At 39.6% G+C, this 13,166-nt stretch overlaps 1 protein-coding gene across 1 annotated transcript in view; it reads left to right on the top strand.

Annotated features, from left to right (window-relative positions):
* Positions 1 to 13,166, top strand: part of HS6ST2 (heparan sulfate 6-O-sulfotransferase 2) — a 470,917-nt gene that overhangs the window by 398,679 nt on the left and 59,072 nt on the right. The gene's annotated exons all lie outside the window — the stretch shown is intronic.

Here is a 13,166-nt window from a genome sequence, read left to right as displayed (position 1 = left end):
CAGCTGACTTTTTAAGGACACATTCAGCTGGATATTTGGAAACAATAGGGTCGGCAATATGAACAAATAATTAGAAAATGAACTCCACCCCTTACATATACTTAGTATATAGCTCCACCCCAATGACATCACACATTTCTGAGTTGTGTTAGGCTATAGACTTAGTAAATATACTCCGCTCTTACATGACCACATATTTCTGAAGTGTGTAAGTACTGTACATACATGTAGTAAATAGTCTCCATCCCTTTTGTGACATCACCCATTTCTGACCTGTGTAAATGGATATACTTAGTAAACAGACTCTGCCCTTACATGATATCACCCATTTCTGAGTTGTGTATGTACATACATTTAGAAAATAGGCTCCACCCCTTATATGACATCACCCATTTTTGAGTTGTGTATGTACATACATTTAGAAAATAGGCTCCACCCCTTATATGACATCACCCATTTCTGAGTTGTGTATGTAAATACACTTAGTAAACAGACTCCGCCCTTACATGACATCACACATTTTTGAACTGTGTATAGATATACTTATGAAATGGACTCCGCCCCCAACATGACACCACGCATTTTTAAGTTGTGTATTCTGTAGAAATGTGTAACTGGCAGTGTGAATACAATGTGGCTTTGTTTGTGCACCTCTCTTTCTTGCGATAATGGCTGCTTGACCTTGCAAAAACATTTGTGAAGTGATGAAGATCATCCTGACACTGAAGATTTCCTCTGGGCATATTAACAAATGGTGTTATTAGGCAGGAGTGTATTAATTATGAGATACCGAGGCTCTGTAGAGAACAGCCTTAGCTGATGTTTCCGGATCTGTTTCTTCATGTATTCTCTGTAGATTCACATTAAGCTCCAAACAGTTTAAGCTGGACAGAGTCATTTTACTAAGCTGAAATTAATGCAACAGTAAAATTATGCCGTTTGTACAAAAAAAAAGTAATGGCTGCAGCTCTGTTCCCGTCATGTGAGGATGTGCGCCATGCAGGAGTCTGATGAAAGAGAAAAATGGTAAGGTAAGGAGTTTCTGTACAAAAGTCTCTGGGCACACAACACGATCATCACAAGTTTAATGTCTCGAGGTGCACATCTTAGAATCTTGATTTATAACCTTACATAAAATATGTTCTCCGAAGGGAGTTTGAAAGGTTTAATTGAAGTGGGTCAAGTTTCCAAGGCAATATTTTATTTAAGGTTGAACTCGGAGAAAATATCGCAGGGGAACAAAACAAGTGATATCCATTTGTCTTCGTCATGTCCATACAATTGCAAACTTTAATATAATAAAGTTATAAAATCTTAACCTTTATTATTGAGATTGGCCAGCCTTATTGACCTTTCCCTCAAAGTCATAGCCTTCAAGGTTGATATGTGTACGTTTATATTGGATGTAATCAATCAACCATATGGTGCCCAAATATCTAGACATCTACCTATTTAGTGGGTGAATACATGTGATGAGATCTCTTAACCTTTCCTATCTCATGACCACATGATCAGATCAAGTATGCAGTAGTTGACTACATTGTACCGAGAGCATTTCACACACAATCTGTACAGTTTCTTTATTGCTTTGTGCCTTGCTATCCCTATCTGTATCACTGAGCTGCGAGCTGTGGTGTCCTCTACTATTCAGATTCACCATGAAGTGGCAACTGCATTCCCTGCCTCCACTTTCATACTGGCTTTGAGAGTCATGTCTTATTTGCTGTGGTAAACCATTTGATGTGATAGCTGTAAGGCATGATCAAGGCACATGGGTTCATGTGAGCTGTCTTTGACTGATGTAATGTTCTGCAACGTGTAAAATGGCAGCATCATTTTCCATTAATCAAAATGTAAATTTGTTCAAATACGCCAGGTTCAGCAAATACCAAAACAATTGACTCAAATTCAATTTACATCAAATCCATTCAATCATCTCTAGTTTTACTGGATAATTTTGCAGTCAATCCATGTGAAATAGACCTCTGTTGTAAATGATTGTTTCAAAAGTCAGTTCGAAATGGGTTGTCTTCTCTAGGGCATTTTAGCCACTTATCATGTCAGAACCTGGATCCTTAGAAAGATTGTCTAACATGACCGTGGATTCAGGCAATAAAGAGAATGCTCCATATACAAATTGGATAAATGGTTGAGCTAACTTCTGGAATGTAATCTAGGGGTTTCCCTACACATTCATCCATGGTTATTAGGGGAGCTAAGTTGCACTCCTTTGCTTTGCTAAAAATACAACTTAATGATATTAATTTTCCATTGTATGGTACTTTAGCCAATAATTATCTGCTGCTACTCACAATCTTTAGGGCACAGGTACAACTGTAACCTCTTTAACCCCTAAAGTTAAGCTCCTTGGTGGGTAAAACAAAGGTCTACAGGATTTTTTTAAGGCCCCATTAACTAGTTATTAAAGAAAACCTGCCTATGTCATAACCACATGTTTATGTGATAGATAGGAAAGAATATGTCTAGAGAGGCATCAGTTAGCTGCAGGCGCATGGTCATTACCAAAATGAAGTAGACCTAGGTCAAGCAATGTTTACTGTCCCCATCTTTATCTGCTTGAAATTGCTGCAAAAAGACTTACCATATCTCAGGGGTAATATAATGCCTTTAACCACCAATTGCTGGAACTAGAACATGTTTGGAAGTCTTAGCCCCGTTGCATTATGAAATGTTGGCGGATTAGTGGCTCGAAATTAAGTAACAGTTCGTTGACTTCCATCACAATCTTAGAGATTATTTCAGTTGACACTGTAATATGTTTGAACCTTTTATTTTTTGAAGCTGGACATATGCCCAGCCGTGTCATAACCAGTCCTAAATGATATTACATTCTATCTCATCCTAAACTATTATAGTATGAGAGGATTATAAAAATGACTATAGATTAACAGAAGTATTCCCTCAAGAGATAAGGGGATTAAGGAGGAGGGGAGGGAACAAAATGGCAGCTTTTCTAAATTGAGAAACCTGCTCGCCGATCTGTACCATGACGAAAACTAGATGAAGTCTTTAAGAAAAAAAAATTGTAAATATTTACGGGAGATAAAAGAGCAATTAAAATATTATTCCTTTGATATACCTAATTAAAGTTCTTGTTCTTTGCTTGTTTGCGAGACACAAATTTGCAGCTTTACCAAACTTTTAAAACATAGTGATAGATCGTCTGTATCAGTTGCAATTTGCTTAGGGATTTCTAGTCAAAATTCCCCATTTTTTTTTGAGACTGCCAGATGGTGACCCAGCTCTCTTACTCTGTCCCTGCAGCATCATCACTTATTTTAGCTACACATTGCACACTAAAATCCCATGGCTGCAATCTCAGATCATCTGTTTGATTGAGAAGAAGAGGTTAAAATGTTTTTTTTCTCTCCTTTACTTCCACAAGTCACTGATGGTGAACACCACAAAATAATTAATTTGGTCTTTAATGAAACAGCTGTCCATCTTAAAAGGTCCATTTGCTTCACGCTACCAATGCCTCAGCTATCCCCTTCATCTGCTGCCAGCAGTTCACTGCCAAGACTTTTACTCATACGAACATTTAAAGATGTCATCTGCCTCCCCGTGAAAATCCAAACAGCTCTTCAGAAATTCCTTGGGTGGGTGGGATGGAACTGTTTATGGAACTTGATGGCTCAAAAATCTTTGCCAGTCTATAAAATACATCCAACATTGCTGGTTCTTATAGAGCGAGCCCCTGTTGTTCACAGTATTAGTTCATGGAAAGCTAGATCCTTTGTTAAAGTGACCAAAAATGCTTAGCGAGTCCGTTCTGAAAGGACAAAGGTATTTATAGCTCCCTACTGTTATTGTTATAGCTGAATCACACAGAATCAGCTTTCTACCATGGAAAGGAACAATTTTTGTTTTGTTAAGGAAAACTTTCCTTCATCCAACGAACACGATTTGGGCAATCTCTTTAGAACGTCATTTTTTTGGGGGGGTCAAAGGTACTTTGTAATATAGAATCAATAAATCCAAAATAATAGAGCCAACTGTATTCATTGACCTGTAATGGCTGGGAAGAATTTTTTTGAGGGTCATGGACTTATCTCTAGGAAATGCATATGTGGCCATCACACCCCTCAGCCACATAATATGACACAAATATGATAAATGGCACATTGTGATGGGACCATGTTTCACATACTGATTTGGGGTTCACAAATTCCTTAGTTTAGGTATATCACTGCAAGCAAGCGATGATATTGGAAATTAGTCTTACACAGTATGTATTGTGCAACCTTAACCACTCTTTAAATTATGGGTTGGAGAATTGAAGCTTTATCCCTTGTGAAGGAAAGCCAAGCTATATTGAGGTGGTTCTGAAGAGGAAAAATTGACAAACTGACAACCTCTGACTCTGGTTTCTTGATTCTAGAGGAGAGTTATTTTGCATATTTTATCAATTCTTTATCAATTTCCCACTGATAGCTCTTCAACTGTTGCAGTTTTACCATAATTAGAGAGGGAAAAATTGGAGATGGAGACCTCTGGTACCTTGGTGAGAATGTTGAAGTGATGGAATAGTGATCCACTCAAACCTACAACTACAAAAAAAGTGTTGTCTCTGATTTGATTGATGTTTTGTGTCAAGTTTCAAGGCTCTTTAAGGTATAGGATGTTGACTTACTTGAGTAGCTACCTACATATGACACGAAAAAGTAAAAAAACAAGTAGAATGAGTGGTGGGGCTGGTGAAGTATTAGTGAACCAATCAAACCTACAGTAAAGGTACCGTCACACTCAGCAACTTTGTAACGAGAACGACAACGATCCGTGACGTTGCAGCGTCCTGGATAGCGATCTCGTTGCGTTTGACACACAGCAGCGATCTGGATCCCGCTGTGCCATCGCTGGTCGGAGCTAGAAGTCCAGAACTTTATTTCGTCGTCAGGTCGACGTATATCATCATGTTTGACATCAAAAGCAACGATGCCAGCAACGTTTTACATGGAGCTAACAACCAGCGAGAATGATAAGTGAGTTGCCGTTACATCACTGGATCGCTCCTGCATCATTCTGGAGTTGCTGTGTTTGACGTCTCTACAGCGACCTAAACAGCGACGCTGCAGCGATCGGCTCGTTGTTTATATCGCTGCAGCGTCGCTGAGTGTGATGGTACCTTTACAAAAAAAGTGTTGTCTCTGATTTGGTTAATGCTTTTAAGTCAACAGTAGTATATACAATGCTCACCTCTGGGACTCCCACCTGTTAGGTAACGAGGCTTATCTGATGGTCATTTGGAAACCCTATCTTCGAGAAAATGGAGATGCATGGGGCTTTCTCAGTTGAAGTTAAGAAGTCTCTTATGCAACTATTTCCTTCAAGGGGTTGTTTATTGAATATTGATAACAAAATAATTCAGCCGTCAGATTTAACTCAGTCCGAATAAATTTGGTCCAAATTCAAGGAGGTTATGATGAGGGCTTAAAATAAAGTAAAAAAAAATATACTTACCTTTTCTCGCCTGTTTATATACCATCTCCAATGGTTGCTGGTTCTCTCCACCAGCTTGACCTTACGGATGGAGGAAAATATGAAGGACAGAACAGAAAAAAGTAGGTGATGAAATGTGAATACAAAGGCATTTTTATTATGTCAACCCTTTCCTAATCCAAACCCCAAAAATCGCAAATTTTGCAAAATTTAATTTTTTCGTGAAAATTCATAGTAAAATCGAACGGTTTGAAATAATTTTAATCACCTGTGTTAATGAGCTGTCCATGGCCTAGTCATCAATATTATGTGGATTGTATCCGACACATGGCACTACATTTGATTGATCAGCTGTTATTAACGCCTACGGAGCCGGAACATCAGTGTTCTTCTCTACATTATCGTAACGTAGTTATTAAGGTTGAAGGAAGACTTTAAGTCCAGCTAGTTCAACCCATAGCCTAACCTAACATGCCCTAACATGTTGATCCAGAGGAAGGCAAAAAAAAAACCATGTGGCAAAGAGTAAGCTCGACATTGGGGAAAAAAATTCCTTCCCGACTCCACATACGGCAATCAGACTAATTCTCTGGATCAACGCCCTATCAAGGAATCTAGTATATATATCCTGTAACATTATACTTTTCCAGAAAGGCATCCAGTCCCCTCTTAAATTTAAGTAACGAATCACTCATTACAACATCATACGGCAGAGAGTTCCATAGTCTCACTGCTCTTACAGTAAAAAATCCGCGTCTGTTATTATGCTTAACCCTTCTTTCTCCAGACATAGCGGATGCCCCCTTGTCTCTATCTCAGGTCTATGATTAAAAAAGATCATCAGAAAGGTCTTTGTACTGTCCCCTCATATATTTATACATTAAAATAAGATCACCCCTTAGCCTTTGTTTTTCCAAACTAAATAGCCCCAAGTATAATAGCGGATCTTGTTATTGCAGACCCCCCAGTCCTCTAATAACCTTGGTCGCTCTTCTCTGCACCCGCTCTAGTTCAGCTATGTCTTTCTTATACACCGGAGACCAGAACTGTACACAGTATTCTAAGTGTGGTCGAACTAGTGACTTGTATAAAGGTAAAATTATGTTCTCCTCATGAGCATCTATGCCTCTTTTAATGCATCCCATTATTTTATTTGCCTTTGTAGCAGCTGCCTGACACTGGCCACTAAATGTAAGTTTGTCATCCACCCATACTCCCAGGTCTTTTTCATTGACTGTTTTGCCCAGAGTTTTAGAATTAAGCGCATAGTTATACATCTTATTACTTCTACCCAAGTGCATGACCTTACATTTATCCCCATTAAAGCTCATTTGCCATTTATAAGCCCAAGCTTCTAGTTTACCTAAATCATCCTGTAATATAAAATTGTCCTCCTCTGTATTGATTACCCTGCAGAGTTTAGTGTCATCTGCAAATATTGAAATTCTGCTTTGTATGCCCCTTAGAAGGTCATTAATAAATATGTTAAAAAGAAGAGGGCCCAATACTGACCCCTGTGGTACCCCACTGCTAACCGCGACCCAGTCCGAGTGTGCTCCATTAATAACCTCCCTTTGTTTCCTATCCCTGAGCCAGCTCTCAACCCACTTACACATATTTTCCCCTATCCCCATTATTCTCATTTTATGTATCAACCTTTTGTGTGGCACCGTATCAAAAGCTTTTGAAAAGTCCATATACACTACATCCACTGGGTTCCCTTGGTCCAATCCAGAACTTACCTCTTCATAGAAACTGATCAAATTATTCTGACATGAACGGTCCCTAGTAAACCTGTGCTGATACTGGGTCATGAGGTTATTCCTCTTCAGATACTCCAGTATAGCATCCCTTAGAATGCCCTCCAGGATTTTACCCACAGTAGAGGTTAAGCTTACTGGCCGATAATTTCCGAGTTCAGTTTTTGTCCCCTTTTTGAATATTGACACCACATTTGCCATACGCCAGTCCTGTGGTATAGACCCTGTTATTATGGAGTCTTTAAAGATTAAAAATAATGGTCTATCAATGACTGTACTTAATTCCTGCAGTACTCGAGGGTGTATCCCATCCGGGCCCGGAGATTTGTCAATTTTAGTGATTTTTAGACGCCGCCGCACTTCCTGCTGTGTTAAGCAGGTGACATTTAATTGGGAATTTTTATCAGTAGTCATTTTGTCTGCCATGGGATTTTCTTGTGTAAATACTGATGAAAAAAAGTCATTTAGCATATTGGCTTTTTCCTCATCCTCATCCACCATTTCACCCAGACTATCTTAAGGGGGCCAACACTATCATTTTTTAGTTTCTTACTATTTATGTAGTTAAAGAATATTTTGGGATTATTTTTACCCTCTCTGGCAATGAGTCTCTCTGTCTCAATCTTTGCTGCCTTGATTTGCTTTTTACAGAATTTATTTAATTTTATGCATTTATTTAATGCCTCATAACTACCTACTTCCTTTAATTCTCTAAATGCTTTCTTTTTGTCACTTATTGCGCCCCTTACAGCTCTATTTAGCCATATTGGTTTCCTCCTATTTCTAGTACGTTTATTCCCATATATACTATGCACAGGTCCTATCCAGGATGCTAATAAACGTCTCCAATTTTCTTTGTGTATGTTTATGTCTCAGGATATCATCCCAGTTAATTGCACCAAGATCATCTCTCATCCGATGGAAATTTGCCCTCCTGAAGTTTAGTGTCCTTGTAACCCCTCTACTACACATCTTATTAAAGGATACATGAAAACTTATTATTTTGTGATCACTATTCCCCAAGTGACCCCCAACCCTTATATTTGATATGCGGTCTGGCCTGTTGGTTAATATTAGGTATAGCAGTGCTCCCCTTATTGTTGGGTCCTGATCCAGTTGTGAAAGGTAATTGTCTCTCATAGTTGTCAAAAACCGATTACCTTTGCTGGAACTGCAGGTTTCTGTTCCCCAATCTATTTCAGGGTAATTGAAGTTCCCCATAATAATGACTTCTCCTTGAGTCGCAGCTTCATCTATTTGCTTTACGAGGATATTCTCCATTGCTTCCATTATTTTTGGAGACTTATAACAAAGCCCTATCAGTAATTTATTATTTTTTCCCCCTCCCCTTATCTCCACCCACAGGAATTCTACATTTTCATTAGATTCACCTATATTATCACGCAGGATGGGTTTTAAGGATGATTTTACATATAAACACACCCCACCCCCTCGCTTATCCATTCGGTCATTTCTGATCAGACTATAGCCCTGCAAGTTAACAGCCCAGTCATGGCTCTCATCCAGCCATGTCTCAGATATCCCCACCATGTCATAATTATGCTCCAACATTAATTCTAATTCCTCCATTTTGTTGGTGAGGCTTCTGGCATTAGTATACATACACTTTATGTATCTCTCTGTACCTCTCTTCTTTCAAAGATAGTGACCATTTCCAAGTACTGTTGCTCAGATCCTGTTATCTTCTACAGGAGCTGAGCTGCTGAATCTGGGCTGTGTACAGAGCTCTGCTGTCCCACATACATACAGAGATCACATCCTGCTGTCACAGTGGGTAAGAGCTCAATGGTGGGAGTGCAGAGTAATAATATTACAGTCCTTTAACCCCGATAGACATCAACATGGAGGGCCATACAAAGACACTTCTTCTATATGAAATTGCAATAGAAGACCACATGAGGTCTCGGTACACCCGATTCTGTCCCCACAAACCAAGAACCCACCATAATTTGCAAAGACAACTGAGTTCCCTTATGATTTGTCTTGCTGAAAAATTGATGGATACGTCCAAAAGAAGCAATAGTCAAGACCAGACATTTTATTACTCTTTACAATAAACATTTCCAGATAGTTTTTAGCTTTGTTTCTATGTCATTGCTTTTTGAACCCAGAGTATGAACGCAATTATACTCTCAGCATGCATGAACATCGCTGAAACTGCAAACATCGGGGTCCTGTCACACTAGAGCAGGTATGTTGTGAGAATGCCGCAAGTGCTCAGAGTATATGACAGAATCCTTTAGCAGCTAAATTGAAAAAAAGAAATGGCTTATGAGAATGGAGATTGTCTTATTTACAGACGGGACCATTCAGTCTTCTCCTGTTACGTGCGGACGAAGATCATCACAAATAGCTCATAGCTCTAATTGATGCTGGTATCTAAATTAAATGCTTTAACCGCACTATAGACTTATCTAAAATCATGTCAAGTCAGATGTATTTTATGAAGCCTACCCATGGTGCATTCGCTGCAGGTATTCTGCCTCCGAGCCGCCCGAAAAGTGCAGCTGTCATAGGAACCATAGCTGTGCATTAGTTGCTGTCAAAATAGTGCAAAACTACCACCTTTGGAAAACAAGAAACACTCTGTTATTGCCGCATGACAAGTTGTGAATAATTTACCTTCTACAATAATGTATGTAGCTGCGGAAAACATCGCAACAGCCATAGTCTGTGGAACGGCAGCCGCAGAGTGTTTTTGAAATTTCAGCAGCCAATTTCAGCAGCCAATTTCAGCCAGATGCTTTTTTCAGGTTAAACGTAGTGGCGTAATTTGAAACTCATGGGCCCCGATACGAAAGCTCCCACAGGGCCCCCAAAATATTTTAAATCTTTAATAGCTATAGTGTTTTTCTATAGACCAAAGGGACTTTTAGGGCCCCCTAGGCTCCAGGGCCCGGGTGCGGTTGCAACCCCTGCACCTGTTCTAGTTACACCCCTGGTTAAACGCATAATATTTCACAAAATATTATTTCAGGGATTGTCAAAAGATGAATCTTCAAGAGCGCGCCGCTCCCCTACCTCTTGGTTTTCTCCATTGCTGCTCCTTAAGATTGACAGCACAGACTGGAGTCATGGTCCTACTGCTGGTCCGAACTGTGCACTCTCTCAAGCTGCTGGTACAGGTAGCATTGCCTCTGCAGCATGAGAGAATCATAGGGATGCTAAGGCTGGTTGGATCAAGCTCTTTGGCCATCTTTGAAATGACGAGAGCACTCTGTAAAGCCTAGAACTTGCTTGTGCCATGAGTTTCTTGTAGTGATGAGTGAACGTGCTCTGATAACGTGTTGCCTGAGCACGCTAGGGTGTTATCTGAGTATCTTCAGCTTGCGCGAGTAATATGTTCGAGTCCCTACAGCTGCATGTTTAGCCGCAGCCCATGCAGGGATTGCCTGTTTGTTAGGTTTGTTAATGATGTGTTTGATTAGCAAATTTATGGCGGCTTCCAAAGTGGCAGTTCTTGTAGTTTCATGTGGAATATGAAGAGGTTAGCCCATACTTAAGTTGCTGTGTCCTCTTACACCTTGGATTTATGTTGCAAACCAGTTCACAGCTCTCTTGTGTAGACTGGGGCAGAGTTAGCAAAGTCTTTTCTGTAGAGAAGAGGATATTAATAATAGATGACAGAGCTTTTTTGTTGTTAAAGGGCAGGGTAAAATAACAACACTATACACACAGAGAAGACTCTGTATAAATCACTGCTGCCTATACCTATAAATAGCTATAAAGGAAAATAATGGTGTAAGATAAACCAACTAAGAGATGGCATAAGAGAATAGTGTCTATCATACAGCATATAACACAGTGATAAAATTGGTGCATCCTCTGCCTCTTGAATTTTGTTCGGCTATCTACAATTAAGACATTATTAATACATTTAATAAATCTGCCCCATTAATTATTTTTTACATCTAATTATGAAAAAAAAAACATTAAAACACATAATGAATTCCCTTTAAGTAGGACTCTTCTATATTAGGATGAAAGGACCAGCATTTATCACCAATATTTCATCATATTTGGTTAAATTTAAACGGGTCAATTTGTCAGCACTCCATCCTCCAGGATAAACTTGTGTTCTTAATTAAAAAAATAATGTACATGGACAACATAAACAACACGTATCAGATTATATTCTTTCTCGTTTTGGAATGAAATTCCTTAATCATGGCAGATTCCAGCAATGTGTCAAGTGATAAAATCCCTGGTTGGTGCCATTTTGATAAAATCCCTGTTTTATCTGCTGCAGATCGACTAGCTCTCTGAATGCTGAGCTCTGTATAACCCCGCCCACACCACTGATTGGCAGCTTTCTGTGTACACTGTGCATAGAGGGAAACCTGCCAATCAGTGGAGGGGGTGGGGTTACCGTGTGCAAGGGGACTACATGGCACATGACACCTAGTCCTGCAGTGATAATCTCCTGCTGGTTTTATTGAAACTGAAACAAACAACCCACTATGTAACACATCCCTAGAATCAAGGTATCGGCCCCTACATCATGCTGCTCTCGGATTACATAGCTACAACCTGGTGATAGACTCCCTTTACCATCTAAGCAGTGATTTTTTTAAACAATTCCCACCCCAAAGGCATAAATATTCCAATTTTTCTGTTCCAAATCTATTTTGACGCAATCCAAATTTGACATTCTTTGGTTTGTTATACCTCCTTTCTCTGTTTAAAATACCTTTAAATAAAAATCACAATTTAAAGAAAAATATTAAAATGATTATTTTTAAGTAGGAGATTTGAGATATTAACTGATAATAAAACCATCTGTTTGCCTTTGGTAATGTTATGTATTCTTACTAATAACTACTAATTACAAACTTTGACAGAATACGGCTCACTGAGCACAGATCACAATTAAATTACAATGGTAACACCTTCGGAAATGTGATATTTTTCATAACCTGTTACTAAACAGCAAAGCAGTTTTACATTGCCTTAGCATAACTCCAGGGTTTATTTTAACACAAGTTTAGACGACAGAATACAATATCCACTCAGCACTTTCTGGATGAATTACTGTGTTAGGTTTGCAGAATGGCACGACTGTATACTGCTGAAATAATGAAGGCTGATATCACCTAGAACCAAGGACAGCTCATAGAGTCCTCGGCGGCTCACAAGCTTGGAGATAAATATTGAATTTATTAATCCCAATCTTCATTACATGGAATCTGCTGCCATTCTGGAACTGTATTTTTTGTGTATTATTAGCTTTAAGGTGCCATTTATGTCCCGGATTTTATGGTTATATTAAGCTTGCTATACTGTGTATTTAATGGTGTTGGCAAGGCTTGTTAATATTAGTGCTAATACAGCAATATAATAATAATAATAATAATTTTTATTTATATAGCGCCAACATATTCCGCAGCGCTTTACAAATTATAGAGGGGACTTGTACAGACAATAGACATTACCAGGGCCGCCATCAGGGCATTACAGCCATTACTGCTGTATGGGGCCCGGTCAGCAGCAGTACACAGAGGGGCCCGCAGATCCGGGGCCCCACTGTTGTGCTTCTACTGATCGGGCCCCATCATGCAGTAAAATACTGTGCACTGCGGCGCTGGGGCCCGGGAGCCTTCTTGGAGCTGTGCACGGCCGTCTCACCTAGTCGGCTGCACAGCTCCTGCTCGGCTGTGGCTAGAATGTATGGGCTCCCTGCAGGTCCTGACTACAGCCCATACATTCTAGCCGTCTCAGTAGTGAATGTGCTAGAATGTAGGGGCTCCTGTCAGGTCCTCTCAGCAGCCCATACATTCTAGCTGCTGCTTCACTGCTGGAAACACTAGACGCCCCGGGAACGACTGAGGTAAGTATAAAAAACATTTTTGTTTTTTTAATAGGTGAGGTGAGGTGGGGGGGAGTGAGACTGCAGATGATGGGGTGTGTTTTAGGGAGTACTGCACA

Source organism: Ranitomeya imitator, chromosome 2 (genome assembly GCF_032444005.1).
Source record: "Ranitomeya imitator isolate aRanImi1 chromosome 2, aRanImi1.pri, whole genome shotgun sequence".
NCBI classification, from domain to species: Eukaryota; Metazoa; Chordata; class Amphibia; order Anura; family Dendrobatidae; genus Ranitomeya; species Ranitomeya imitator.
The sequence above is the reverse complement of the archived record's forward strand: the minus strand, read 5'-3'. Positions and strand labels throughout refer to the sequence as shown.